The following is a 25348-nucleotide window of genomic DNA, read 5'->3' as shown; positions in this document are numbered from 1 at the left end:
CAGCCAGAACAGGGGGAGGCACCCTCCCTAGTGAGCGCAGATACAGCAAGACTTTCTTCCCAAGTCCTTGACACAAAGATGGCCCAGCCTGAAGCCCCCCCCCCCCCGCCTTCTTCCATCATGAAAACTCAGGTTTCGGAGGAGGAGGGCGAGGGGTGTGACTTGAGGGATGCTAGGGTCCATCGCAAAGCGAAGTGGGAAAAGTTAGAGGTGGTCCACCAGCCTGGCCACTCATGAAAGCCAACATAGGAGGGTTCCACCCTAAGAGAGGGGCATCCCTGCGAAGCTAGTCTGGCTGAGAAGTTCTTGCCCAGACTTCTGGCAACTTCTCTAACTTCCACTTGGTCTCCTCTATTGATATTCATAGATGTGTGGATTAGCTGTTTGATTGCAGTCTGGGAGTTTCCTAGAAACTGCATTTGTAAAGAAGCTAGTCCAATTAATAAAGATGTGTCGCTTGAAGCTTTGTTTCCTGGAGTGTGTTGATTGCGGAGGGAGAGGACGAAGGAACGTGACAGGCACACTGTCAAGAGCTCCCTGGACTTGCTCCTCCTCTTCACCGTTGCAACCTGCTTGTTCACCTGCCTCTCGCTCTGGCCCAGACAATGGTGGTGGAAAGACGGAGGACCAAGTACATGTCACTGCCTGCTGGTTCACTGGCTGTGGTAGCCATGATGAGAAAGAGTATGAGGAACAACAGCAGCTGGTGATAATGGTGATGAGAAGATAGACTCCCTGAGGAAGGGGGTCCATTGAGGGTAGGGCCCTCAAAAACCAGCAGTGTGTGAAAGTCACACCAGCAACATATAAAAGAGAAGCATGGATTATAATACTCTTGCTTGTGTTCATGGCAGGTGAAGTAAGAGATCTGACAGGCTAACAGGAACCAGCAACATGGTGGTGTGTGAGGGGAGTGTTCCCTAGGTGGACATGGTCTTCCAGAAGATCACGAATCTCCCCCAGGCCTACAAAACTCAGTGAAAGAGGCAAGGCTTCGTTTCAGACCCAGAGTTTTAGGATCATCAGAGCTCAGCCCAAATATTTTGCTGCCCCAAGCAGCCAGATCTCATGATTTGTGTGATGTGTCCCAGCGGCTAAACCTAGGTCATAGAGGATGCTGGTGCACAACTCTTAGATCATGTGCGTTCTGAGGCATTGCACCACACACCGCTTCATTTACGTGGAATGTTCAACCTCTTTCAGCCCGAGGGGCCACATTCCAGGGATCAGCAAGGCCAAAGGCATAAAGGGCATGGCCAGAAATACCAGCATATTTTAACTTTAAACTATGCTTATTTTAACTTTAAACTATGCTGGGATTCCCCACCCCACCCCACCAACATTAGTGGCTAATTCAGATTGGACTGATGATCTAATGCCAAAGACAGATGGGACAGGTTTTGTTTGCAATAAGCAATTATGGGCCTGACAACTGCTGGGTGACAAATAAGTCCCTCCTTCGACCCATTAGGGCAGGGATCCAAACATGGTGCCTATGGGGCTCTCCAATGGTGCCTGAAGGGGTCCCAAATGTGGTGACCATAGGTACCCGCAAAGGTTTTTTTTAAGAGGCATTTTAATATACGTACATGGCTTTATATATATCCCTGGCAATGAATACATATGGAACACCTATATATAAAAATAAAACTTTCTAGCAAATATACTTAGCCTTGCTATTTCTCTCCCCGCAATCCCATTCCTTGGTATTTCTCTCCCTTCCCCATCCCTAGCCGCCTTCTTTCTCTCTCTTCCTAGCCCCTAGCCTTGCTCTTTCTCTCCCCCATCTCTTTAATTACTCCTAGCTTCTACCCTCGCCATTTCTCTCCCTACACCTCTTTTGACTAGACAGGTCCCCACAGCAGCCATTATGTGACTAGTCACATCCTCCATGGGCGCCATTTTGTGGTGGTGTACACAGCAGTTTCTCAAATTCCCAAATGAGCCCACGGGTCCAAAAAGGTTGGGGACCCCTGCATTAGGGTATGACACCCCTGCCTGAAATCAAGAGTTGCTGATCACGCTTCTTCTGTTACTGCTCTCTTCCCCATAAATATTATTTTTTACATTTATAATACTTTCAGTGTGCCCAATCACAAACGTTCGCTGGGCAAATTACAAACAGTTAAGAGAACACAATACAATATCAGGATTCATTATACCTTATCCTCCACTAAAAAAGGATGGCCATGTGTCAGAGCACAGTCCCCTCTTTGAAGGGCTGTTCAGTCCAAGTCCAGTTTAAAGATAAAGATATGTACGATAAGAGAGCAACAGGGGCCTTGACATTGCCTATCGAAAGTTAGCATCTGGACAGCAGACTGAGCAAGCACACAGGCCACCTGGTCACAGTCTTCCTCAAAGTTATTATTTCTAGATTTGCATATATGTGTATAAATTAGCATATGCCAATTTTATGCAGATGCACACCCTCTTTTGCCCCATTTTGACAATGGGTAAGTGACCACCCTTCATCAAAGTCAAGCACAGCTGATACTTGCATAAAAGAAAGAAGAACAGATTATACATCACAAAGATGGTGATGTGATCTGTCATTGCCTTTTGATAGTTACATGGTCTTTCTGTACGTCAAAGATTTATTACCTGGAAAAACAGAATTCATAAAAGACATGAACATAGTATTTTATTATCCTTTTTCTACTGAGAGAAGCTGCACTTTTCAATCTTAGCCTATGCATTACTTTAATAACAATTCCTCACTGAAGGAAAGATCTCTCCCTCTGTCTCTCTCTCTCTCTCTCTCTCGTTTGTTATTTGTCAGGGGGTTCGCTCTTAGATTCGGGCAGAATAGATCGCCTGAAGCAAAATAATCCTAGGGGCTGTAAACTTTGATTGATTTAAATGGCAAGATTGCTCAACTAAATCTGTAATTGACTAAACTGGTGGGGTAACTTTAAATCAGTGAGGGCAGATTTTAATCAGGGACACAAAACATTAAGGCCAAATCCATTCATTTCTTTTAGGTTCTTTTGGTTCTTTTGTGTTATTGCAATCAGGAAGAATAAGGAAAGGATAAATAAGACATTAAATATGTAAATATTAAAGATGAGATTTTAAAAACAATGAATGTTAGGATTTGGTTATTAAATTGTAAATAATCTCCAAAAAGGAACACTACGATCTGAATGGATAGTTCAAGTGGCTGCATTAAGTAGCTAATGCCTCTTACTTATAAACAAAAACATACCCTGGCCTATATGTTGTCATCCTTTGTGATCATGAAATATCACAGAAGCACCAGCATCTATGGCAACTGAGTTCTCAGAAGATCCGCTTCCTCCTGGGAGTTCTCATTTTGAAAAAACAAACCATCGGGAAGGAAAACGTTTCATACAATGAGCCAGCTAGCAACGCTCCTATTTAATAAATAAACTTTGCTAAAGTCCATGAGTCTCTTAATACGTACCAATCGACAGCAAGGGTCCCTTTCTATCTGCCTTCCCCCAATCTGGTGCTCCCCCAGTGTGTTGGACCACAACTCTCATCATCCCTAGCCAGCCTGCACAATGCGAGTTGTAGTCCAACACATCTGGAGGGCACCAGGTTGGGGAAGGCGGGGAGATGGCTTCTCTCTCTCTCTCTCCCGCCCAGAGTGAATTCTTCTCTGCATTTAAATGTCTTTTGCACATGGATGCCTTTACGCATGGAAGAAAATGGTGTGAGCGCCCATGCTTCCATGCACATTAGAGTAGTCCTTAGATTTAGCTGTTAAAATATTACTGATTTAGCCACTCAAATGATAGAACTCAGAAATACTACAGATAACTTGCATAAAAGCGATGAAGAAATAGTTCCTGAACAGAAATTGCAAGGGACAAAACGCTAGCTTTCCGTTCTTGGCAATGTGGAAACCGCTGGGTCAAAACACTGCTCTTATCTCCACACTGAATTCTTCAGGGACTGCCTTCAGAATGTCATTAGTTCCTTCATTAGGAGAACAGCTAGGTGTCTGACAACCAAGAATGCAAAAGAAGCGGTAAAGAGATAAATGCTTAAAAGCCACAACATAAATTCATAGGAACATATGTCGCTGCCTTGTATTTCAGCCAAACCATTGGTTCATCTAACTCGGTATTATCAATACTCTCCAGGCCTTCTGATGGGAACGGAGAAGCTCAGGGCAGCAGTCTCCAGCTGTTTGTACACAATGGTCATGTTTGCCCATAATGGCAAAGCAGGATTCCTGGCTTGTCCTGCCTTACTGTGAATGATCAGCATGCTTGTAAACGCAAGCCATTTGTTGCTGCTTTGCAAACCAAAAAACAAAATCCAACAAACGAGCCAAAAATGGATAGCTGGATTGTTGCTGTCATACAATCCTGGCTTGTTTGGCAGCAATAAGCCAGGATACTGGGTTTGGATGTAACACAAAGCAAACTATTTCTGGTTTTCCAGTCACACGAGAGGGAGAAACAAAGCAGTATGCACCAGCACACTGCTCATTCACAGTGAGTCAGAATGAGCCAGGAATCCTGGCTTCTCCTTATGTGCAAACACGGCCACTGAGTCAGGCCCAAATAGTCATGGGACCCTTTGGGGCAGATTGCCAGCCTGCTGACTTGACATGCTTAAGACATTACAGGAACGCATTCCCCTGAATGCCGCACTCTGCCTTCAACCCTGAATACCATGGACCCAGCCCTAACATTTTCATTACATGAAGATCATGGAAGATGGATCCAACAATGGCCACAAGTCATGATAGCTTAGCAGAACCCCCCAAATTCAATGGCAGTGAACCTTTGAATACCAGATGCTCGGAACAAACAACAGAGGAGAGGGTGTTGCCTTATATCATGCTTGCCAGAGAAGCATCTAAGTGGTCACTGTTGACAATGCTGAACTAGTTTACTTACTTACTTACTTATTTATTTGATTTATTGGCCACCCATCTGACCGGCTACCCGGCCACTCTAGGCAGCGTACAATACTAATAACAAATTTACATAATCAACTGAACAAAACAACGTAACAAAACGACACTTCTCTAAAAAACCCTAACCCACCCCAAATGCTCGCCTGGACAGCCAGGTTTTTAAAGCCCAGCAGAAGCTCATCAAAGAAAGTTGGACCTTTGGTTTGACCCAGCAGTGCTCGTCACACATTTCTAGGATTGTCCGAACCTTGGCCATTACCCAGAAGGTCAAGAGCTGCTAGGAGTTGGCTTCTGTCCCTCTTCTTCTGCATCTAAATCCCTGTTTAAAAACTAACCTTTTCACTCTACCACTGTCAAACTGAGCTCTGATATTTCCTTTCCACTCCCCGTCCCTTGTGTTTCAAAGTGCGGATGTAAGTTTGGATTCTGCATCAAAACAAGGTGTGGTTGAAACCTGAGGTGGCAGAAGAGATTGTATTGATTTAGATAGGGGTGAACAGATTTTGGTTAAATCTGTTCCATCTGTGTTTCACGGATTGTCTGATGGCTCTCATTCCATTGTCAACTCATTGACAGAACCAGATAATTTTTTTCAGGTATGTGCGAGAATTTTGTTCCATTTGTGCAAGTGTGCATTAGCACAAGTGCCCATTTGTGTGTGTGTTGGGGGGAACACTAGTTAAACAACGTTCCACAAGTCCACGGTATCTGTGCAACTTGGAAAAGCCAGTTTGCTGTAGAATGCGCAGGTCAGATTTATAGAAATCGAAGCTCATTTGAAGGAGCTGAAACGTGAGTGGGTAACCCATGGCCCACAGGTTGCATGTGGCCTGTGGCACCTCTGGGGGGCTCTCCCTAAGTCTTCCCTGACCCATGGATCCCTCTGGAGAGATGTTCTTGACGCAGCACCTGGCTCCTGTTAAGGACAACAGTACAATACAGAAATGTGTGACTACCGATGAACTCTCCGTATTCATCTGATTACATGTTATGTTTGTTTCATTGTAATGCTACAAAATTAATAATTAATACAAATAATTTTTAAAGCGGGTAGGGGGAGACTTTCCTACTTGGGCTAGGAAGGGTGGCTCCTCTCTGCTCAAGAACAGAGTAAAGAGTGATTTGAAACCATGGAACCAGCTGGCTCTGCGCTTTCCAAAGGTATGTGTGTGTATGCATGTGCGTGAGAGAGGAAAGAGAGCTCCAAGTGTTTTGTGCATGTTTGTGTGAATGCATGCGAGGGGGTGGATCTGAATGAATGAATGGATTGTGTGACAAAGAGAGAGAAAGAGTGTGGGGTGGTGCTGATCTAAGATCATCACCATCCCATACTGTTTCTCTCTTATCATCACACACACACACACACACACACACTCACACACACACACACACACACACACAGCTGGTTTGCTCTCTCACGGCTGGTTTCCTCTCCCTTGCTCTCTTCTGATTTTTAAGGAAGAAAAAGAGATAAACAGCCTGGGGTGCTAATGATCTTAAGAGAGAAAGAGTGGGAGGTACCTCTGACCCTGCTCACCGTCCACATGCAGCCCCTGACAAATTTTCCCCACAGAAATGTAGCCTGGGTGGGAAAAAGGTTGCCCACTGCTGAGCTAGAACCCTTCTCCCCAGTGAGCTTATTCTCTTCTTGCATGGAGTTGATGGCATGAGGCAGCATTTGACGATGGGAAAATCAAACTCGACCATCGCAGAATTCAGCCACCTGTACTGCATATGGGCAGACCAGGCCTTTGATCAGCATTCCCCAACATGGTGCCCTCCAAATGGACTGCAATTCCCAACATCCCCAGACAGCAGGGGAAATGGTGAGGGATAATGGAGGTTGTAGTCCAAAATATCTGGAAGGCACAAGGTTGGGGAAGGCGCCTCGGATTATGTCTTCTGTTTTTGCTGATGCATTTCCTCTTTTTTGGTGAGCATAATTGGCCACCTAGATCTTCTGCAGGCCATGCTTGTGCTCCACCACTGAGCCCCCCCCCTGCCCAAAGTGCACTAGACACAACAACACATTCACAACCTTTCACACATGCAAAGAAAATAAATTTGGGTAGCAGTAAGTTGATTGAGGAGCCAGGGTTGGGTGGGGAGTGGGGGCAACTACTATCACCGTCTCACCAAGCATAATGAACACAATACAAAGACAATGCAAGGAGTTCATTCTTGTCTGTATCTGGGGACCAACCCAACCACAAGAACAGGGAAAGATGGATCTGGACCCCAGAGGCTCAGAGCATACTTGGGGATCTCCAGGGAAACTCCCCTAGGGGAGGACAGAAAACAACGGAGTTGCTCCCTCTCCCCAGCAGAAAGCGTTTTCCCAAAGGCTACTGCCACAGCACCTTCAAAAGCACAACCAAACAGTTTTGCTTACACAATTTTATTTATTTCATTTCTATACCACCCAACAGCCGAAGCTCTCTGGGCGGTTCACAAAAATTAAAACCAAAAACCACACAGTGAAATATAAATATAAAATATAAAAACGTTAAAACCACAATATAACAATACAACCAGAATAAAACTAGAGTAAAACCTAGCAGCGATGCAAATTTAAAACAGCAAAGCTAAAAGCCTAGAAAGCTAAAATGCCTGAGGAAATAAAAAGGTCTCCACCTGGCGCTGGAAGGAATACAATGTAGGTGCCAGGTGAACCTCACTAGGGAGTTCATTCCACAGCCGGGGTGCCACAGCAGAAAAGGCCCTCCTTCTAGTAGCCACCCGCCTCACTTCCTTTGGCAGGGACTCATGGAGGAGGGCTGCTGAGGATGATCTTAAGGTCCGGGCAGGCACAACTAGGGTTACCATTTGCACTTGGCCAAAAGTGAGGACTTGTATTGCCAAAAGAGAGAACACGACCTTGCGTAAAATTTGAATATGCTAATTTTTAGGTATAGATGAACATTTAGAAATCATGAATGATCATTTAAGTAGAAATACAATCCATCCCAAACCCAGACCCACTTGGTTTCAGCAAGGTTGCTGCATCATGGGCCTTCAAGCTGTAACCCTGGTCTTATTATTAGCACCTACACAAACTAGAAAGTATTAGTAACTTCATAGAAAGGCTGGAAGTAGCTCAGCTATAGTGCCAGCTCACTAGAGAAGGAAATTCTGTGCTCAGACAACATGACTTTATACTATAGATCATGAGCTTGCTTGATTTGATGAGGTTTACAGATAAGTCCCTCTGTTGTCTTCAGTGTGCTTTTTGATGAAACAGTCAGGATTGGCTCCGGGTTTGAAGAGGCTCTGGACAAAATACCTTCAGGGTGGGGGCTCTTATCAGTGGTCCCTGGCTGATATTCCTAGCTGTGGTGGCAACGTTCCATGTGGTGCTGGGCCAATGTGTCCAGCCACCCTTTACATTTTCCCATAATCCCCCCAGAATGTTGTTTGGTCAGAGACATTGTGGAAAATTAAAAGGGTGGCCAGATTCAGCAATCTGACACTCTTTGGGACGCTGGCCAGGGAAAAAAATTAAGAGGGGACAGAGTAGGCACCAGCAGTGAGCCCTGCCAGAGTACTGGGTCCGAGGAACTGCCCAATGATGGCCATCGTCTTCCTATCACTATGACAGGTGAGATTTTATTATTTATTTATGACATAAAGAGACAGCATTAAATAGGATGTTACTATAGCTACCCCCCCCCAGGGGGGAGGGGGAGGAGGGAGGAGCAATTGTGTTTTTTGGTTAGAAACTTTATTTTAATCAGATCACAAAAAGTGTATTTTGTTCTGTTTCATGAGTTTATACCTCTGGCTCTGTTAGAACAAATGTTCTTCCCACATGCATGATTATGTGGTTAGCTGTTTCATTCTGCTCATTCGTCCTCCATTTCAGAGACCAAACGAAGAATGATTTGCCTGGGTGCATATTTGAGTGTCTTCCCACAGCATTTCATTGTTACAATAATAATAAACAATAATAAATAAATAATATATTTTGACTAACTATTCAAATCAGTTGTATGTATGGTCTACTGCTGCTCTGGAAGATGTGCACCGGGGGATGACACACCAAAGATTAGAGATTAAGATATTCTCTGTATCTGACTTGAATGTATGTCTCTCTCTTCAATTCCTATATAGTACATTTCAGATACTATAGATGGCTTATGATGCATCTTTCTGAATACAGCTGTATGCCATGAACGAGGCAGCAACTTACACACAACGTTCTGGTCACTTTGATAATGGTACACCACCACCCAATCCCCACCTCTGCTGCCCAGTGCCAAAGTGTGATTTGCGGGAAGAGTATTTTCATCAACAAAAAGCTGCAGGGGGGAAGCGTTAACCTCTGCTCCCACCACCAACGCAGTCCTGATCCCAATTCCACACACACACACACACACACACACGTCCTGCAGTCACTATATGCTAAAATCAAAAGAGATGGGACATCCAACCATAGGTCTCTGTCATCTCAAACCCTAAGGAAATGTCAACTGTTTTGACCCTCAAACCCTACGGAAATGTGAACCAATGACGGTTTTGAATATTCACAAGTCACTGATCGATGCTGTGGTCATGAAATGATATACATGCAGTGGGAATCAATTCAGAGTGATAAGTCACTGGGTGTCCAGCCATCAGCTGAGGTTCTCAATGGTGAGGTGGTGAGAGCTATGACCCCTAACTTCTTCTCTGGTTCAGATTAAAATTCAAGCCGGAGATAGTTTTCTCCCTCCCAAGAACTATTCCAACCTAACCAGCTCTCATCCACTGATCTCCTCGGTGACCTCCCCCCTTCAACCCTTCTTACCTTGGGCAAGCCAAAGGGAGAGAAAAGGAGGTCTTCTCTCCCCTCCCTTTCTTGGGACCGGCAAGGCCAAAGTAGCTTTTGGGAAATGTAGTTTTCCCCAACAGATTCTGACACTGCAATAGCCCCTGGGAAAAATATGTTTCCCGGGGGTTGTGGCAGCCTGGTATGCCAAGTGGGAGAGAAGCAAAATGGGTATGATGGATCAGTGGAGATCTGTGTGAGTGGAAAGAAGGTAGGTTGGGAGGAATTAGGATTGGTACAGAAAGAAGATGAGGTGCTTCCCAGTTCTGGGGGAAATAGCTGCTCATTCCAAATCAAACTGATGCAAGCCTACAGGCCCATCCATGACGATTTCTAAGCCTATTCCAAAATACATACATACAGTTCACTACTGGGTATGTACATTGGTTAAAACAAAATAATGGAGCTTTCTGGCACTGGTTATATGTATTCTTATGTTTTTATAATATGTCAGTGCTTTTACTTGGATTTGTGATATTTATTTATTTATTTATTTATTTATTTACTGCAAACCACCTTGAGATCCCAGTTAGGGCCAGAAAAGCAGGATATAAAATTTGGGGGGGTGAGGGAGCATGGGGTTGAATCCAGACATAGTCCTGCTTAAAGTAGACCCATCAAAATCAATGAGACTTGGTCATGACTAATTTAGATCCCACTGAGTTCAATGGGACTACTCTAAAATGAGAAAGTTTGGATCCAATCCATATTCTATGTATTATTATTATTATTATTATTATTATTATTAGAATTTTAAAATGTGTAGGATAACATTAGGTCTCTATTACTAGCTAAGTTGGAGGGGAATGTAAGATATGGGACTATCCAGACTGCTATTAATTTATTATGGAATTCTGTTTCTCTAACAGGGCCTACATTGATTGCTTTTGTTTCGTTAATGCTGCCTGCTTGTTTTATGGTTTGCACAAAACTAAAAAAAAAGTAAAAACACATAAAATAAAAATATAATTGCAAATAAATATGGGACAACTATTTTGAGAATACTTTCCATAGGTGCAAAATCAGTTGAGGTAGAAAAGATGTTGACACCCTGTTTCTCAACAAAAGAGAAACACCAGGGAAAAGATGACAACATTTTGTGTTTAAAAACAAAACCAAAGGACACAAACGTGGATTAAAAAAAACACACACACAGGGAGAAAGAAACGGCTCCATTCAGTGTTTAAAGCTGTCAGTTTAATCTCCGTGGTGAGCAGACAACTAACAGTTCACCGCGGAACACCTACTTTATTTACTTAGCTACGCTGCATTTAACCACATATCCTGCCTTCTGAATGCATCCGGCCCTGTGGGCCTCCATGCAACACAGTCTTAGCAGAAGGTGGGGGAGCCCCACCCCACCCCAAAAACAGGAACTGTGATGATACTGCTTGGTGAGCAGACGTCAGCATACAGTAATACAAAGAGTAAACAGCTCCCTAACAGCAACCGACCAATGGACCGGAACTACAGTAAGAAGCAGGGCCCAGGCTGCATTTTGTGGGGGAAGTCAACATCTATGCCAGCCTTTCTCAACCCAGAGCCCTCCAGATGTGTTGGACTACAACTCCCATTATCCCCAGCCACCATGGGCATTGTGGTCCAACACATCTGCAGGTTGTGGCAGGCTGCTCTACATGGTACAACACAGATTCTATTGGCACAGCAAAACGGCACTGCTTACTTGGAAGACAGGGAAACCTAGGCAGTTATACCCAGTCATGCTCCATACACAAGATTAGGTACTCCGTGAAGCCAACGTATGATGTAGAATAACTACCACAGCATGGTTCCATACTTACAATCCTGAAGGGCAGATTAAAATCCTTATTTCACTCCACAAGCAAACAGTAAAGCGTGTAAACCAGAAGTAAAGCAAGTAAGCCTTGGGCATGTTTGGCAATTTGAGAAAATGTCATAGGCACCATTGCAAAATTATTATTCTTATTCTTATTTACATTTCTATACCGCTCAATAGCCAAAGCTCTCTGGGCGGTTTACAAAGTTTAAAAACTTTAAAAATACAGTTTACAGAAATTAAAAGTAATTTACATAAAAAACACACGAAGAGACAATATACACGAGAGAACATATATAGGGATGGTGCGGGTGCCCGATTCCGTCCAGGAATCTGGCGGAAGCCCCCCTGCCCGCATCCCTGAACCCCGCTTGCCGAGTCCCTGCCCGCGCTCAGCAAGCGGCCCACGCTCGCCCTGGCAGCCTCGTCAAGCTCTGCGGTCGCCATTTTTGAAAAATAAAATGGCTATTGCAAAAATGCGCATGTTTGCATATGTGTGGAAATGCACATTTTTGCGAATGAGCATATTTGTACATGTCAAAATGTGCATTTATGCAAATGCGCATATTTTCACGCAGATGCAAATATACACATTTTTGCGATTGCCATTTTATTTTTCAAAAAATGGCGACTATGGAGCTCTACGAGGCTACCAGAGTAAGTGTGGGCTGCTTGCCGAGCGTGAGAGGGGCTTGAGCGCGGTCCAGGGACTGGTGAGTGGGGGCAGGGGCTGGGTGGGTGCCCGGAGAACCTGGACAGGGGTGGGTTCGCGCATCCCTAAACATATATCTAGAACAACTTCAAGCAAGCAATCTCAAGCAAACAACCATAACCATAAGACAATCCAACATTGATTAAAACTTATCATATGCTACCAAATGCCTGGGAGAAGAGAAAGGTCTTAACCTGGTACCAAAAAGATAACAATATTGGTGCCAGGTGGGCTTCCGTGGGGAGATAATTCCATAATAGGGGAGCTACCACCGAGAAGGCCCTCTCCCTTGTTGCTGTCTTCTGAGCTTCCCTTGGAGTAGGCAGCCAGAGGAGGACCTTAGATGTTGAGCGTAGTATACAGGTAGGTTCATGTCAGATGAGGCTGCCATTTTGGGCAGGCATGGCAAAAGACAAGCAACCTGCCCAAAAGACTGAGTACAAGACAGAGGTGGAGTCTGAGCCTCAACACACTAAACAAAAATTTTGGACCCAGTTTTAAGCACCAACAGAAACCTATTTCACAGCAGTCCCAGTTGCTGGTAAGAAAATCTGTTAATTTTTTTTAAAGTGGGAGGGGTAGGGCACCTTGGTGGGTACCAAGAAAGGCATCCTGGGGTATACTGGTGCCCACAGACACCATGTTGCCTACCCCTGGTTGTAAATGGCCAACCTTGTCCATACTTTGACCTCCTGTGAGTATGGAGGTATAAACAATTGCCACTTTTAAAAGGGGAAAATTATATTCTACCCTTATATTAATCACATCCTCACCTAACATTTATGTAGCACTTCTGAAGTGTTCAAAGTATTCCATATACATTCTCACTAATCCTTAAAAGGTAAAAGTGTCCCCAACCAGTCGTGTCCAACCCTAGGGTGTGGTGCTCATCCCCGTTTCTAAGCCGAAGAGCCAGCGCTGTCCGAAGACGCTTCCGTGGTCATGTGGCCGGCATGACTGAACACCGAGGTGCACGGAACGCTGTTACCTTTCCCGCCGAGGCGGCACCTATTTATCTACTTGCAATTTCTTGCTTTCGAACTGCTAGGTTGGCAGAAGCTGGGACTGAAGACAGGAGCTCACTCCGTCACGCAGCACTCGGGTCTCGAACTGCTGACCTGCTGACCTTCCAGTCTGCAGTTCAGCGTCTTAACCACTAAGCCACCGCGGCCCTAATCCTTATAATAGTATTATTTCCACTTTGCAGATTGTGGGAGGGGGGAAGGAGCCGAGGCACACTGGCTTTCCAAACACCGTCCAATTAATTCATAGCTGAGAGGTGAAAGTTGAACCCAGGGCTCTCCAGCTCATATACTCTGCCACCACTACAATCAGCTGTCAAGACATATTTTGTGAAGGCTTACCTTTCTGAAAAGCAGAATAGTAATATCTAGATATCGAAATCACGGGTGAGCAACTGATGGCCCTCCAGATGTTTTGGCCTACAACTCCTATCATCCTTCAATATTGGCTATGCTGGCTAGGGGTGATGGGAATTGTAGGTGAAAACATCTCGAGGGCCACACGTTGCCCACCCCTTATATACACGATAGATTTTTATAGCCTCAAAAGTCCTGTTGAACTTGAATGAAGGTGCAAACGATCAGGCTGCGTACTAATGAATCAAATTATGAGGCAGAAATCATTTAGACATCATGAAGAAAAGAAAAGAATGCGGAGGGGGGGAGAGAAATAGTTTTTTCCCCCTAATAATTATGAGACACTTCTAAGAGCATGTTTCAGTAGACTTCAGGCTTCTGGGATCTACTTCGTGGTTTCACTAGAATCCTGAGGTGCACTAACCAGAGCCAGAAGCAAAATGGAGGCTCAGGGGGCGGAGCCAAGGTTGGCCCCACCATTTGGCTGAATGAGACAATCACCTCATGCAGCAGATGCTGGGTGGCAGTGGTGACAACCGCCCAGCTATTCTCCTCTAAACTAGGTATGGTGGAGAACGCTATCCAATTACTAGTATTGAATGAAGATCCAACTGCCAGTCCAGCAGAGTTTGGTATATGGAATGGGGAGGGAGTGCCATTTTGTCCTTTGCCTCAGGTAGCAAAATGTCTTGGGATGGCCCTAGTGGAGCAAATTCTGTACTGCGTCCTATGATCCATACACTGGGATGACTTCCATATACAAGTACAAGCTACACCTGAGTTACTACAGATCAAGGATTCTAACAGCCTAAGCCTTTTTTGTGGTTGCTATTGTTAATCAGTTGGGATCCAGAAACCAGATCCAAATTTGATCTACAGCAAATCATTGAATGATCCACTGGTAGATCCCAATCTATCTTCTGCCTACCCCTATATTAGAGCAGTCCCCTTCAAGTGAAATTCAGACTCCAGACTTGCTTTTAGGAAAGCCTTAGTAAAAATATTTACTAAAGACTTTTTAAAAATCCAGTCAGCTTTCAATGAATGATGTGTTGTTTAAAACTTTAATAATATAGGGTGGAGTTTTTAGTTGTATACAGCTGTTCGTTAATATATTAATTGCACCTATTTAATTGTTGCTAATGATTTGTTGTTTTTAACTTATTTTATATCCTATTGTATTTTCCTATCTTAACTGTAAGCTGTTTTGTTTAACTGTTACAGAAAAGATATGAAACATTAAATTAAACGTTTTGCTCTTATTTGTAACACAAGACCCATTTGTAATTTTTTTACCCTTTTTTTACCCATTTTTCCTCCTTCTCCCTCCCCCCTACCCTCTCCCCCCACTTCCAATCATCATCATCTTAACAAAAAATGATGCAATCCACTTTAGAGGTCAGGGCACAACCAGGTTATGTCCCCTGCACTTGGTTCAGCACCGGCCCTACCATTAGGCAGAGTGAGGTGGCTGAACCTCAGGTGGCAGATGGTGGGAGATGAGGAGTAATGGTGAAGTGTTTGTGAAGACAGGTATGTGCACTACGCAGCCAGGCTTCCCCTCCTAAGCTAACTGGCTGTCCTGAAGTACCGGAGATGACGCTATCCCATTGCTAACGTTGAAGTTAGCTAAGGTTGAATTCAACAGCCCATCTGGTTGGTGTCTGTACATGGGGGCTGCCATCTTGTCTTTTGCCTCAGTCAGCAGAATATTTTGAGCTGGCCTTACAACCCACCAGTTTAACCCCAACATTTTAGAGCATACTCCAGCACTTCAGCTACAGAAGCAAAGGCCTGTTGCAAAAAACACACAACCCTTTTCCAATATGAAAAAAGCTTGTCAGGGAAGAGTGCTTAAAATTCTAGGATTAGCTGCACCTACCATGCATCCCTCTACAAAGAGGAGTGTGTTGCTTGTTAATTTCATCACAGTGGCAATCTTTGTTTCCACCAAGATTGTGACATATGGCTGAAGCCAGGCCTTAAATTAGAAGTCTCCTTAAAAAAAAAAAGGGGGGGGGGGAGAAAAAGCCCTGATCTTTTCGCAGAAATGAATAGTGTATTCAGTGTGAAGAAAGCTCCTGTTATGGTCCTGTCCATTTTTTATCTATCTATGTCATTTCCTTTTGTTGCTTTTGTATAATATAAATAAGCAACAAAGTCATCCAGCGAGAATGTATGCCTTAAACAACTCATCTCTCTGCCATGGTTAAAATTGTTGGGTAATTTTTGCTTGATTTTTACCAGAAAAGCACATATTTCTATTAGAAGACATGTTTGTTATTACTACATTTATTACTATGGTGAATAATAATATGGTATAGATATGAGAGCAACACAAAGTGGATAATAATTGCTGGATAACTAGAGAAATAACAAAATGTTTTTAAAGATTTGTATTGTATTTTATATTTTAACTGTCTCTATGGCATTTTAGTCTTTTAGCTGTTTGTGATTTGCCCAGAGGACATTGGTTATTGGGCAGATTAAAAACATAACATATAAACAAACAAACAAACAAACAAACAAACAAGATGGGCCTATCACAGGGATGGGCAAATCTATTTTGGTTTCTACAGCTTTTTGAATCACAAGTTTTTCCATCCCATTTCCACATCATTTGCATATTTTGGGGTAAAATGTCTGCACGCATTTTCCCTAACGTATGCATTTTTGTTCACATTTTGTTATAGACAAACTGCATCACAAAATTCAGAGAAGTGCAAAAAACGAAGGATGATTGCATTCCATTTCACATATTAATTTGGGAAGTACAAATTAGGTCAATTTGTATAAAAAATATGAACAATCCTTGCCCTATCTACATGTAGAACAGTGTTTCCCAAACCTTTGCCATTTGGGCACAATTTTCTCTGGATTAAAATTGGATTTTACATTTTAAAACTATAATTCTTTTCATCAGCTCCCAGAAAAATAGATATCCTTCCTGCAGTTCAGGATAATCCAGTTATTGCATCCTGTTCACTGAGTCAGCCTGGACTTGAAGATGGAACTGGTCTTTCTGGCAATGTTTCTGAGATTCCACACCTGTAGTGCAGGCGGCATCAAAGAATTCCAGTGAGTTTACTTCTTCCTTTAGGGTGTTGCCACCACTCTTATACTGACAGAACACAGAGGGTTCGATGCTGCACAGGGTCTCCTGGCTCTGAGCAACAGAGGGGTAGAAGTATCCAACATGCTGGCTTATGTTTTTCAAGACACACATTAGTTTCAGAATCACTACATTAACCACTAATTAAGCAACGTTCCTGGTTTATTACATTCACTGTTTAAATTAGAAGAAATCGTTTTTCTCGGTTTGGTTTATTATTTTGTTTATATTTGCTGGGTTCACACAACACGCTAACCCACACTCAGTGGTTGAGTGTGGGTTGTTGTTAGACCATGGGTTGTTTGCTGAACCATGGGGTTTGCGAGTTGTCCAAACCCAGTACGTTTTCCACAGGGTGGCTTGTTAACTGTGCAGTGGGGCTTATTTTTCTCGAACAAGCCAGCTTGAGAAGCCTTGGTTTGTTGCTGGGTTGTTCAGGGTGGTTCTGCGGAAAATGTCCTGGGTTCGGAAAACACACTAACCCACAGTTCAGCAAACAACCCACAGTTCAAAACCACCCACACTCAATCATCGAGTGTGGGTTAGTGTGTTGTGTGAACATAGCCATTCACTGTTTAAATTAGAATAAACTATTTTGCTCGGTTTGGTTTATGTTTCATTTGCATTCACTGGCCCTATTCACATGAGAAAGGGGAAAAGGCGCTTAGGGTAACTATGGAGCAGAGAGGGTTAGGCTAACCATGACGCCTGCATCCAACACATGGAACCGCATGGCGCGTTGTGGTTTACTTACCCATTCCCACTGTGGTCACCACATTGTCCTCCCGCCGCCAGTTATCCCAGTGGCCATCGTGCTGGGAAATGGTGCGCACCAGCCACTCTGTCACTGTATGACGGTGATCATAGAGTCCGGCTGTGCTGCCTAGAGCATCGTCAGAAGTGGTGGATGCTCTAGGCTGCCGCCTCTATGGCTGCTGCATTTTCGCACGGAGCGCCCATTCTTAACAATGGAGATCCCGCCACATGACATGGTAAGCCACCCCAGGCCCCCTTAACCCTACTGCAGAGGGGTGGTTAAACAGGGTGGTTTCCTAGCCATTGCGGTCAGGATTTTCACCCCACACACAGCATGTTAAGCCACCGTGGTTTGCTCAAAAACGCACAGTGAACCATGGTAGCTTAGCATGATGTCTGAACAGGCCTACAGTTTAAATTAGAAGAAATCCTTTTGCTAGGTTTTGCTACCACTGGCTTCAGAATCTGGCATGCTTGGGCAACTGCCATGGCCCAACTTCCCTGAGCAGTCCTTTTACTTCCACACTCACGCACACAGTCATGGAGAGACTCGCTGTGCAATCCACTACCCCTTTATTCAGCTAACTGCACCTCTTCACCTCTGAAGCAACTACACAAGCTTACAGCTGCCCTCTCGACCTAATTTGCAAAGTAAATCTTTGAAGGCAGGTGAGTTACCTTTCAGCTCTGGACAGGTTTCCCACTGTGCCTGGCTGGCTTTTTCTGAGCTCCTGCCTTCAGGGAGGATCCTCGTGACCCAACTTCTGACTGATGGTGTGACATCCCTCACCTCCTCCTTTCAACTCTGCCTTCTTAACTCAGTGGTGGGTTCTGGCATCTGTCAATCCTGAAGCTCCCTCCCACTCCGACAGAGCCTGGTTTCCCATGGGGAGGGGGGAAGAGGGTCTCTGAGCCAGTCCTTCCTCTTTGATAAGCCCCTGGGAAGGTTCTTCGCTGGTTCCCGAAGAGTCTTGGGGAATCTCCTCCCTCACACCCTGTCTCTGCTGGGCTTCTTCTAACTCTGCCTCCAGAGCTGAATCAGAGTCTGAAACCAAAACAGAGGGCCTGGGCTCAATACTGATACACACACACACACACACCAGCCTGGTGCTCCTATGAGCACTGTGCTAGCTGCCATTTTAATTCCCCATAATGCCCCCATAGCATCACTGCAGGGCATGGGGAAAGTAGAATGGCGTCTCCCTCACACCTGAGTGGGAGGTATATTCTTCACAGAAAAGCTATGGGAAAGTTCATAATTTGTCTTGATACAGAGGAACGTGGGTGTGAATTTTGGGTTGTCTCTGTCTCTGTTTCTCTCTCTCTGTCTCTCTCTCTCTCTCACACACACACACACCCTTCCAACATGTAGAACATTATCTGTTAGAGACCCTACATGCACAATCCTTTGGCTGCAAAATATATATTGTACAAGTGGAGCATGTGCAATTATGGTTCAACGTGCATAACAATTCAATTTCACGTGCCATTTACATGTAGCAAGAGAGGGGCATGCAAGAGGCCAAGACATACTGGTGCACCCTACCTAGGGTGATCACTTATGGACTGCGAAAACAGAGGAAGTGCATTCGCAGAAGGGAACACAGGTTCACATGAAGTTTGCAAATGGTAATTTATATGCATAGGTGCACATTTAGAAATATTACCATCATTTAAAGAGAAATACAATCCATTCTCCCCTTCATGGATCACTGCCTTGTTGTGGCGAAGGGGCTTGCGTAACTCAGTGAAGCCATAAGCTATGCCGTGCAGGGCCACCCAAGACAGACAGGTCATGGCAGAGAGTTCTGACAAAATGTGGTCCACTGGAGAAGGAAATGGCAACCCACTCCAGTATTCTTGCCAAGAAAACCCCATGGAACGTATCACAAGGCTAAAAGATATGACGCCGGAAGATGAGCCCCTCAGGTCGGAAGGTGTCCAATATGCTACTGGGGAAGAGCAGAGGGTATTTCCAAGTAGCGCCAGAAAGAGTGAAGCGGCTGGGCTAAAGCCGAAAGGACACTCAGCTGTGGATGTGTCTGGTGGTGAAAAGAAAATCCGATGCTGTAAAGAACAATATTGTTTAGGAACCTGGAATGTAAGATCAATGAATCAAGGTAAGCTGGAGGTGGTCAAACATGAGATGGCAAGATTGAACATCGACATCTTGGGAATCAGCGAACTAAAATGGACAGGCATGGGCGAATTTAATTCAGGTGACCATCATATCTACTATTGTGGGCAAGAATCCCTTAGAAGAAATGGAGTAGCACTCATAGTCAACAAAAGGGTGGGAAAAGCAGTACTGGGGTACAATCTTAAAAATGATAGAATGATCTCAGTACGAATCCAAGGCAAACCATTCAACATCACAGTAATTCAAGTCTATGCCCCAACCACTGAGGCCGAAGAAGCTGAGGTTGATTGGTTCTATGAAGACCTACAACACCTTCTAGAACTAACACCAAAAAAAGATGTCCTCTTCATCATAGGGGATTGGAATGCTAAAGTAGGAAGTCAAGAAATCACCGGGATAACAGGCAGGCATGGCCTTGGTGTACAAAATGAAGCAGGACAAAAGCTAATAGAGTTTTGCCAAGAGAACATGCTGATCATAGCAAACACTCTTTTCCAACAGCACAAGAGGCGACTCTACACATGGACGTCACCAGATGGTCAATATCGAAATCAGATTGATTATGTCCTTTGCAACCAAAGATGGAGAAGCTCCATACAGTCAGTAAAAACAAGACCTGGAGCTGACTGTGGCTCAGATCATGAGCTGCTTCTTGCAAAATTTCGGCTTAAATTGAAGAACGTAGGGAAAACCACTAAACCGTTCAGGTATGACCTAAATCATATCCCTGATGAATATACAGTGGAGGTGAGGAATAGATTTCAAGGATTAGACCTGATAGACAGAGTGCCTGAGGAACTATGGACGGAGGTCCGTAACATTGTTCAGGAGGCAGCAACGAAATCCATCCCAAAGAAAAAGAAATGCAAGAAAGCAAAGTGGCTGTCTGATGAGGCTTTACAAGTAGCTCACGAAAGAAGGGAAGCGAAAAGCAAGGGAGAAAGGGGAAGATATACCCAACTGAATGCAGAGTTCCAGAGAATAGCAAGGAGAGACAAGAAGGCCTTCTTAAATGAACAATGCAAAGAAATCGAGGAAAACAACAGAATGGGAAAGACTAGAGATCTCTTCAAGAAAATTGGAGATCTCAAGGGAACGTTTTGTGCAAAGACGGGCATGATAAAGGACAAAGAAGGCAGGGACCTAACAGAAGCAGATGAGATTAAGAAGAGGTGGAAAGAATACACAGAAGAACTATACAGGAAAGATCTGAATGTCCCTGATAGCCATGATAGTGCGGTCACTGAACTTGAGCCGGACATCCTAGAGAGTGAAGTCAAGTGGGCCTTAGGAAGCATTAGTAACAACAAAGCTAGCGGAGATGACAGTATTCCAGCCGAGCTATTTAAAATCCTAAAAGATGATGCTGTTAAAGTGCTGCATTCAATATGCCAACAAATCTGGAACACTCAACAGTGGCCACAAGACTGGAAAAGGTCAGTTTACATTCCTATTCCAAAGAAGGGCAACGCCAAAGAGTGTTCAAACTACCGCACAATTGCGCTCATTTCACATGCCAGCAAGGTGATGCTCAAAATCCTACAAGCTAGGCTTCAGCAGTATGCGAACCGAGAACTACCGGAAGTACAAGCTGGGTTTAGAAGAGGCAGAGGAACTAGAGATCAAATCGCCAACATTCGCTGCATCATGGAGAAAGCAAGAGAATTCCAGAAAAACGTCTATTTCTGCTTCATTGACTACGCTAAAGCCTTTGATTGTGTGGATCACAACAAACTGTGGCAAAGTCTTAAAGTGATGGGAGTACCAGACCACCTTACCTGTCTCCTGAGAAACCTGTACGAGGGTCAAGAAGCAACAGTAAGAACCAGACATGGAACAACCGATTGGTTCAAAATTGGGAAAGGAGTACGACAAGGCTGCATATTGTCACCCTGCTTATTTAACTTATATGCAGAGTACATCATGAGAAATGCCAGGTTGGATGAATCAGAGGTCGGAATTAAGATTGCTGGGAGAATTATCAATAACCTCCGATATGCAGACGATACCACCCTAATGGCAGAAAGCGAAGAGGATCTAAAGAGCCTCTTGTTGAGGGTGAAAGTGGAGAGTGCAAAAGCTGGTTTGAAACTCAACATTAAAAAAACTAAGATCATGGCATCTGGCCCCATCACTTCCTGGCATATAGACGGGGAAGAAATGGAAGCAGTGACAGATTTTACTTTCTTGCGCTCCAAGATCACCGCAGACGGTGACTGTAGCCATGAAATTAAAAGACGCTTGCTCCTTGGGATGAAAGCTATGGCCAACCTAGACAGCATAGTAAGAAGCACAGACATCACCTTGCCGACAAAGGTCCGTCTAATCAAAGCTATGGTTTTCCCAGTAGTAATGTATGGCTGTGAGAGCTGGACTATAAGGAAGGCTGAGCGCCGAAGAATTGATGCTTTCGAACTGTGGTGCTGGAGAAGACTCTTACGAGTCCCCTGGACTGCAAGGAGGTCAAATCAGTCCATCCTAAAGGAAATCAACCCTGAGTGCTCATTGGAAGGACAGATAATGAAGGTGAAGCTCCAATATTTTGGCCACCTAATGCGAAGAGAAAACTCCCTGGAAAAGACCCTGATGCTGGGAAAGACTGAAGGCAAAAGGAGAAGGGGACGGCAGAGGATGAGATGGCTAGATAGCATCACGGATGCAATGAATATGAACTTGAGCACGCTCCGGGAGAGAGCGCAGGACAGGAAGGCCTGGCGTGCTATGGTCCATGGGGTCACGAAGAGTCGGACACGACTGAACGACTGAACAACAACAACAACAACAACAATCCATTCTCACCATAGTGGGAAGGACTGTGACCAGGTCTGCTGAGTGCCTACCACTGTCCAGGTGCTAAGGGTTGATGGGCAACTTCAAGGCCCCTGCTCTCCTTCCTCAGGGTTCTTTATCTTTTAAACTGGCCTTGGATTGGACAGCCCTCCAAACAGATGATGCCCTCGAACACATGACTGTCCTCTGACAGACCTTAAAATAGAGGACGGTCCTCTGCAAAGTAGGACACGTGGCCATCCTAGCCCTATCGCAAGTAGAAACCACTCAACTGGGGCAGTGTGAACTAGCTCTTTCCCGTATGCTCAGAATGTTAACAGAGTCCCTAGGGGATGAATATTAGGAGCCCTTTCTCACACAAGGCGACAACATAGCTGGAGCCAATCCTGGGTTGCCAACGAGTGTGCCAGGCTGTAAGTTTGAGGGGGCCCTCAGCCTACTACGCGGGCTGTGGTGGCAATAACAGAAAGCAGCAGCCAGGAGGTTTGCAGCCACCATTTAAACTTCCCACAATGCACCAGAGTGATGCTACGTCAAGGGCATTGTGGGAAATGTAAATGGCGATGCCCAGAAGAGGGGGCCCTGGCATGTGTCATAGGATTCAGCAGTTGCCTCCAGGCCTTGCCTGGCTAATTAGCGTACCTACACACTATGCACGTTTTCAAACTGTTGCCTGTTATTCTCACACTTCACATTTTCACAGTTTATATTTTCTAGGTGTACACTTACAATTTTTAAAGTGTACACCTAAAAGCAAAGCAGCCTTAGGAATGATAGATTGGCCACTGAGCCCATTTGCTATAAGGAGATCTCAATTTGTTCTTATAAGAGGAAACCATCTCCTGGCACATTTATCTGGGGAGATCAATTTCTTTAGTGTTTGTTAGGAAATGCTTTCCTGTAATAGGATAGGATAATTATTTGCTGCCACTTCTTGACTTGATTTATGCATAATTCACATGCTGCTTGGGCTTTGTCATTAATTATCTTCTTCGGCCTGAAGTTAATGCTCACAAATGATTGTGCATACAACCACACACACACACACACACACACCCCAAAAGCATATAGGTCTTGTAGTATTACTTCTTTTAATGTGATATATGCTGTTTGGGGGTATTATTTATTATTGGAAGCTGCTTTGAGTGGCATTTGGCAGAACAGGAGGTTTTAAGTTTAAATAACTGGCAATGCACACATGCAAGTATAAATTAAATGTAGAGGTTCAAATGGAATTGCACCTACCACCTGTTCCAGTGTGTGCGTGCTGATATTTGCAAGAGAGAGAGAGACCCAGTCCCAATCCACGTAAAGGTTTGTTTTTTTCTTATTCATATATATATATATATATATATAATATTCTTTTAATTATTTAAGTATATATTTATTGTCATTCTGGTGAGCCACCTTCGGTGCTATATGTAGGAAAGTTGGATTTAAGTTGAAATGATAATGTTGGTTGCCCCATGGATGGAAATCAATGGAAAAAGTAGCAACCATTAGATTTAGTTATACTTAAGAGTAAACCCACTGAAGTCAACCCACTGGAACTTATACTGGTCATGGTGAAAGTCCCATTGATTACAATGGGTCTACTGTTACATATATGTCAGGTTTCCCCTTATGACCTGGACCCCCGATCAACTCCTTAAGGATCTCTTGCCTCCTTAAGTGTCCCACCTTCCTTCTTTTACCTCCCCCTTTCCAGTAACATGGGGTTTAGGCTGTAGGTGTGAGGTGTTTACACAATAGAGCTGAGTGATACAAAAGGCCTTAAAAGAAAATAAAAGTTGCAAAACACAAGTTCTAGCTGTACTTAGACTTCTCCGGGTGGCTTCTTCTTGCTCCCTCTTTAGGCTCTGGTCTCCCCGACTCTGCTGTTACTGACTCCCGCTCTCTTTATATACCCTCCTCCCTCAGAACTGAAAGTATTGTTTCAAACCTGAAAAATTGAAACTTAACTGGGGAAAGGAAATTACTCCTTTCAGGGATACCCCCTCCCAACAAAAAACTCCAGGCTTCTAAGCCTGACCTGTTTTTTGCCTCTGTAGGCCTCAAACCGTCACAGTATAAGTACATCTGGGTCCAACCCTTTCTTTTCAATGGGACTAAGTTTGAATGGGCTGGGTCCAATATGGGTTTGCCAAAACCCCATCAGGGTTATTTACTGGAACCCCGAGACCCACCAATTGGAGCCCACTGCGAAAGACGTACACTTAGCATTAAAGAATCCTGCACCCAGGAATTTGTTTTGAGTATCAGAACTGAATGGACCTCACAGTCTTTCCACATAAAAAAAACCCCATTCCTGGTTATCCCAAGCTTTCTGTCAGCAGTATAATTTAGAGTCATGGGTTAGGAGTTTTTTTAGAGCAAAGTTGTTTTGTTTAGCTGATCATGTAAATTTGTTGTATTTTGTGTTATTTGTAGTGTACGCCCCCAAAAGTGTATTTTAAACTCCTGCACTGCTGCTAGATTTTATTGTGGTTGTATTGTTATATTGTGGTTTTAATGTTCTATATATTTTAAATTGTTTTATTGTGTGTTTGGTTTTAATTTTTGTAAACCGCCCAGAGAGCTTCGGCTATTGGGTAGTATAGAAATTAAATAAATAAAATAAATAAATAAAATAAAAAGTGGCTGGGTGGCTGGCCGGATGGGCGGCTAATAAATCAAATAAATAAATAAATAAATATTAAATTACATAAGGGTGGGAGAGTCATTAAGGGTGCAATCCTATGCATGTTTAGACAGAGAAAAGTCCTACAACTCCCAGCATTCCCAGCCAGCAGTGCACCCTATGTTTATGCTATTGTTGAATAATTGGGAGTCAGAACTCCTTGCTGATCACCTGCAAATTAGCTAGAGATCTCCCAGAGCTACCTTCAGCCCACCACTTCTTTATAGTATTATAAGCCATTTAGGGCGCTCCAGAATTCCCCAGAATAGCTGGCTGT

At 44.0% G+C, this 25348-nt stretch overlaps 1 protein-coding gene across 4 annotated transcripts in view; it reads right to left on the bottom strand.

The window, feature by feature from the left end:
- PDE8A (phosphodiesterase 8A) overlaps window positions 1-25348 on the bottom strand; it is a 233260-nt gene that overhangs the window by 67522 nt on the left and 140390 nt on the right. Inside the window, exon 1 of one of the 4 annotated variants that reach the window (XM_084817235.1) lies at window positions 18140-18506. The exons of the other annotated variants lie outside the window; for them this stretch is intronic. The gene's annotated coding sequence lies outside the window, so the exon portion shown is untranslated. Of the gene's footprint in view, window positions 1-18139; window positions 18507-25348 lie in introns of those variants that run through there. 4 annotated transcript variants of the gene reach the window in all.

The sequence above is a fragment of the Heloderma suspectum genome, chromosome 11 (assembly GCF_057233095.1).
Source record: "Heloderma suspectum isolate Gila_16-S chromosome 11, 16-S_ref, whole genome shotgun sequence".
NCBI lineage: Eukaryota > Metazoa > Chordata > Lepidosauria > Squamata > Helodermatidae > Heloderma > Heloderma suspectum.
Note: the sequence above shows the minus strand (reverse complement) of the source record. Positions and strands in the feature narration are given on the sequence as shown.